General features: G+C 34.7%; 1 non-coding gene across 1 annotated transcript; it reads left to right on the top strand.

Annotated features, from left to right (window-relative positions):
* The first annotated feature begins 1,978 nt into the window (after positions 1 to 1,978).
* On the top strand, positions 1,979 to 2,084 carry LOC149163383 (U6 spliceosomal RNA). Its single transcript, XR_016261008.1, has one exon. It is a non-coding gene; the product is annotated as a U6 spliceosomal RNA (small nuclear RNA).
* The last annotated feature ends 3,935 nt before the right edge of the window (positions 2,085 to 6,019 follow it).

Raw genomic sequence — 6,019 nt, 5'->3', positions numbered from 1 at the left:
AATACTAGGGACCCAATACCTGGGTTCAATACTTCGAACGCAATACCAAGGTCCAAAACCATAGGTCCAAATACCACGGACCCAAAACTTAGTTTTTCGACATGTACGCGCCTTTCCTTGCATGAAAGTGCATGTGTACAATATACACGCCTTTGTATATAGTGAAACTGTGTGTATACACTACTTGGTATATAACGAACCTGCGTATATACGCGACTTGGTACATAGTGAACCTGCGTATATACTTTTCTTTCTTCATTCTTTGTAGTCTGATCATCAATTCTTTGCTATTGACCTGCTGCACTATGATCTGTCATCTGTGTGAGTTGCCATCAAAGACAACACTTGTATCATAATGCTAACAATTCATGGGTTCTAATATTATAGGCCTCCAAAACCATGTGCCCAAAACCACCACTATGGAGTTAACAACTTTGACATTTTCACCATATCAAATTTACCTGGAAACATAGTATTGATCGAAAAAAATAAAAAATGTAAATAATTAAACTACACTATTAAAAACATGTGATGATAATTATTACATTTATAGAGTGATGTGTATACTTCCCCCCATATTTTATACATTTTTAACGAATATATTTTTAATACTAACATTTTAAAAATTGATTAACAATCTAAAAAATAGATAACCAAAGTTCATTTTTTTTAATTTAAAATATATGGGAGGCCTTTTAACTTTTAATTTTATAATTTTCAATTTTTGTAATCTCTTTTTTTTTTCTTTTTTTCTTTTTTTCTTTTTTTCCTTAAGATCAAATTTACTTATCACTAATCTAAAAATTAGATAGGGGTGGTAAGAGTTAGGGGCCGGAGGGAAATTTTTGCCCTGGAATCAAGAAGAACATGGGTATATACTTAGGGTTTAGGTCACACTTCCAACAACGTTGCTAAAGCCTATGCCTTATCAACGCTTGAGGCAAAGGATCTCTCCCCTTAGATACAAAGTTAAGTCAAATTGTCATGTGGATTTATTACTTGTATCAGTTTATTCCAAGAAGAAACGTCTCCATGTCCTCAGATCAAACAATGTCCAAGGTTGATCCATTGCTAATCATGAGTATGGTTCTGTGATTCAATATTTGTACTTTGCAATTGTGATAAAATATTCCCCATATGTTATTGAGTTTCAACACAATTGTTCTCCTTGTTTTCATGAATTCCTTGGATATTGATATATGAACGATCTCCAATATAATATTTTCCATGGAATTCAGGGATTTTTGTATTTCTTCTTTGTTTTTTATCATCTTCTTTTCCATTTCATCTATTTTTTCCAAATTTTTTTCCATTTCATCTATTTTTTTTTCCAATTTTTTTTCCACCTTTTCAATATAGTGATTTTTTCTTCTCTTTTTTTTCTCGAGTCATAAGAGAGCTCTTTGGGGGTTTAGTTGGTGTAGTATATTTTGAAGTACATTTAGGAGCCATGTGAGAAAGCAATAATGCTCCTCATTTTCCTCTTTATCACAAATTTTGAATCACTAAAAATAGACCTTCCAATCAAAATTCAAGTCATTTGTAAGTTATGTACCTTTAAAACCTTAATTTGGAGACTATCTGGATGACTGACCTTTGTCTTGATATATCTCTAAGATTTAAGGCCTTCTAAATCTGAAATTTTGCCCTATAATACTCTGATATGTCTTATTTGTAGTTCCACTAGTCTGACCAAAATTTGATGTACGAAGTGAAGGTAATGGTAACTTTAACAAAACTTGTTGATTTCTGTCGTCTTCCCATGAGTGAATTTGTAAGCTTTCCATGTCTCCAATTTCTTGAATATTATTTTGAAATTTCTCCCCTAGGTGCGTTGGCATGGCTCTTTAGATCTTTGAAAATTTCATAGTTTAAAGTATCATATAAACAAGTTATAGTGAAAATTCCAAGATTACTTGTTTGGAATTGATTTCAAGACCATTCACAAACCATAACTTCCACAAGATATATCATATGTGTCGTCTCTTCGAAGACATCCGATAAAATTGGAACAGTGTAGAGAAGATTAGCATGGCCCCTGCGCAAGGATGACACGCACAAATCGAGAAATGGTCCAATTTTTTTCTTTAAAAAATAAATATCTACAAATGTATAGTGAAATTGAATTTGATACTTTTGCTAGATATTTCTCAATATGCTAAAAATTATAACATATGTAAATTCCCAAAAAAAAAAGTTAGAGCGAAAATTCCAAGATCATTCTTTTGACATTGATTTCAGGGCCATTCACTAACCCTAAATTACATAAGGTGTATCTACAAAATATAGTGAAATGGAATTTGAAATTTTGATCAAATGTACATCAAGATTTTTCCTCAATTGTCTCAAAATTTAATGAGCTGAATCACCCCCTCTTGAAAAAAAAAAGTTGCAATGAAAATGCCACGATGGCTCATTTGAAGTAGCAAAACTCTAGTTTTTGTATGCTTTGACACCAAATGTTATGAAACATGCTCCCTACAAATGATAAGGAACCAATAATTTCAGTCCACTTCAAGGGGGGGAATTCCTTCTACAATGAATATAATGTATAAGATAATATTTGATGATTCTAATACTAGGTTTCCTTGGTGTATACATACATACATACATACATACATAATACACATACACACATGCATACATGTGTGTGTGTATGAGAGAGAGAGAGAGAGAGAGAAATGGTACAATCATAATGAAAGGGTATAATGGAAGGTTTTGGTTGACACAACAATATAATAACATTAATGTAATAACTCAATATCTAGGGCTTAATAAGTGGTTTTAGGGTTAACATTGGGATTGTATATGGCTTAACAAAAATGCTACTTGGGAGGAGAACATCTCACACTTGATGTAGGTGCTAGAGAATTTAAAGAAGCATTAACCACTGACAAACCTCAAGAAATGTGAGTTTTCTCAATAGTCTTTGGTGTATTTAGGGTGTGTGATTAGAGGAGGGGAGCTCAAGATAGATCTCATAAAGATGTATGGCATCATGAAGTGGTAATTTCCTACAATTTACTCTCAAGTTAGGAGTTTTGTTGGGGTAGCATAATAGTTGCAGAAGTTCATAGCTTCATTTTCAACACTAGCTGCACCACTTCATGCCATAACAATGAGTAGCAAGAGTTCCCAATGGGGTACGAATCAACAAAAGGATTTTGATGAGTTGAATTTTTTTTTGTCAAGCACCAATGCTTGTGTTACCAAAATTGCAGAATCTATTCAAAGTGGAGACATGTGCAAGTAGGTGTGCCATGGGAGCAGTCTTGTTGTAAGGAGAAAGGCTTGCCTGCTATCATTCTAAAGTATTTCACAGGGTAGTTCAAAACTACCCTAATTATGAAAAGGAGCTCTATGCCCTATTACAACTTGTCAAAAAGTGGAAACACTATTTGATAGGCAAATCCACGTAGATTACCAACTGCAACAATATATGCAAGTCCAAAATAAGCTACAACAAACTAGACACTACAATTGGATGGGGTTCTTGAAACAAGATCATCTTATCATCAATTACATGAAGGGAAACACAAATATGTTGGCACATATGCTTTCAAGTTCACCCACATAAAAAAATATAGCTTTAGGAACTTTGATGCAGATGGAGCCTTTCACCCATGATGCATACAAAGAGGCATACATAGAAGACACAAACTTCAAGGAGGTGTTTCAATATCTACAGGGCTTAGCCATGTAGAATATGGTGACAACAAAGTTGACTATCATCTCTAGAATATGTTACTTACAGGTTGGACAAGCTCTGTGTTCCTAAAAGTGAGTGACTTTAGAATATCAGAGAGGCTCACACCTCCAAGGTTGCAGGGCATTTTGGTGTTAGGAAGGTAGTTGTCAACTTACAAAGGTATGTCTATTGGCACATAATGCAAATAAATGTAGCACAATGCATTAGAGGTCGTATACTTTATTGTAACAACACTCCCAATAATAGGAAACAAGGTCTAAACCATCCATTACCTATTCCCACTCATCCTTGCGATATCATTCCCATGGATTTTGTGGGAGGTTTACCAAAATATAGGAAGGGACATGGCTACCTATTTGTGGTAGTTGACATGTTTAGCAAGATGTGAATTCTCATGCCTTGCAAAAAGAACATCAAAAGAAAATTAAGTAACAAAGTTATTCTTTGAACATGTGTGGGTGCACTTTGGGATACAAGGAGCATCATTTCAGACAAATGTACTAGATTTCATGTAGATCTCTTAGTGCATTTGGACCATGTTATGGGAGAAGATGGACATGAGGTTGAAGAGGTATACAATATTCCACCAATAAACAGATGGACAAAGAGAAGTAGTCAATAGGACTTTGGTACAACTTATGACAAGTTACAATCAAAAGCATTCTAATACGTAGGAGGAACATATGATCTATATACAACACTCTTAGTCCACACCTTTATTGGTTAGTCACCTTTTGAAACTTGCTTTGGATATTTGCCACTTTCACCCTTGGAAGTTGTATATGGATAAGGAGGAGTGAGGGAGGACCTCACATGAGATGCATTGAGAGCAAACAAATTTATTGGGAAGATTAGGTAGATCCACTTGCATGTACATGAAACATAGAAGAAGACACAAGGAAAATATAAAGCTAGGCATGCATGATCAACATAGTAAAAAGAATTCATTCAAAGTGGGACACAGAATATGGTTACAGTTGAATAAGGAAAGATTGCAAGGTCTTGAAAATAAGATCAAGGCTTTGTGGTATGGCCCTTTTGAGATATTGGAAAAGGTGGGAGATAATGCCTACAAACTCAGTGTATCCCAATACATGCGCATTTACTCATCAGTGAATGTGGTGAATTTCAAACTCAAAGAGCCTTCTATGTTGGATCAAGAGATGGGGCAGGTCTTACCTTCCATAGAGGAGTTAGCACCATATGCTTAGACAATGTTGGCAAATCACGTAGTGCTGTAGAAGAGGTCTAGAACTACAAGATAGAGGCAACACTGCCTTTGGTTGATTGGGTTGAAAGGATAACTTTTAGGCAAAGAAAAGTGGTACTCCAAGGAGAAGGTAAAGGAAAAGTTTCTAATCTCATTCAATATTTTTTTTTTGTGACCAAAAGCCTCCCTAAATGGGGAGGTATGATCTAAACTAGATAATTATATTATTTTTCATGTATCTCGATGCTTTTAGAATGGAAAAAATAGGAGTTAGCTTGTAGGGCCACTGTAACTATGGGTCTCAATTTAGAGAACTAAGGCTTGAAACGTTCCAAGGCCATTTTGTCCCATTAAATTAAGTTTTTGCGTTAAAAAAACTCTCACCAATGCTAGACTATTTGATGTTGTTCTACAATCAAAGACTTTTCGAATAGTGCAAGAATCACATTGAACAAAGTTAGTATGCAAAAGTTATGACTCTTGCAAGTTGACTCGCAATATTAACCACCATGGTATGAGGATGCTACATCAACCCCCGTTATTCATGCATATGGGGCTAGCCACGTTTGGACTTTCAAGAAGACTCGAGAAGGTTGAAAATCATAACTCTAGTTGAGGGTTGAGGGTGTCAAATCTTACCGCTAGTTGGCTATCAAGCTATGTTAAATACCAAGCCACTAGGAGGACTAGGGGTTCCATTTTATGTTATATTGTATTTTGTTCTTTAATTAAGTAGAGTAATTGGGAGTGGGAAGTTAGAGAGAAGAATAAAGGGGAATAAGTTTATGTAGCAACTTTATAGGCCATAGGTATTAGGTAACTCTATAGAGAGTACTTGTTCCTTTGTGCTTGCATGTTTCCATATCAGAGGAAAGAGAGTAGCGTAGCCTCACCTTCTAACTAGGTTTTCTCCTATAAAGGTTTCTTATGGCAAAGTTTGTGTCTCATGTTGATGGTGTGTGTGTATGTGTTTTTTTCTTGTATTTCTCACATTTCAACTGGTTTAATTCATTTAAGCATAAAAACAATAAATAAAGAATCTAAGATCTAAAGGAATTAAAATCATAATAAAGATTCAAGTGTTTTTTTTAGATTTGTTA

This window comes from Pinus tabuliformis, chromosome 5_1 (assembly GCF_031772625.1).
Source record: "Pinus tabuliformis cultivar Carrire ecotype Pingquan chromosome 5_1, CPIR1, whole genome shotgun sequence".
In the NCBI taxonomy this organism is placed as follows: Eukaryota; Viridiplantae; Streptophyta; class Pinopsida; order Pinales; family Pinaceae; genus Pinus; species Pinus tabuliformis.
The sequence above is the reverse complement of the archived record's forward strand: the minus strand, read 5'-3'. Positions and strand labels throughout refer to the sequence as shown.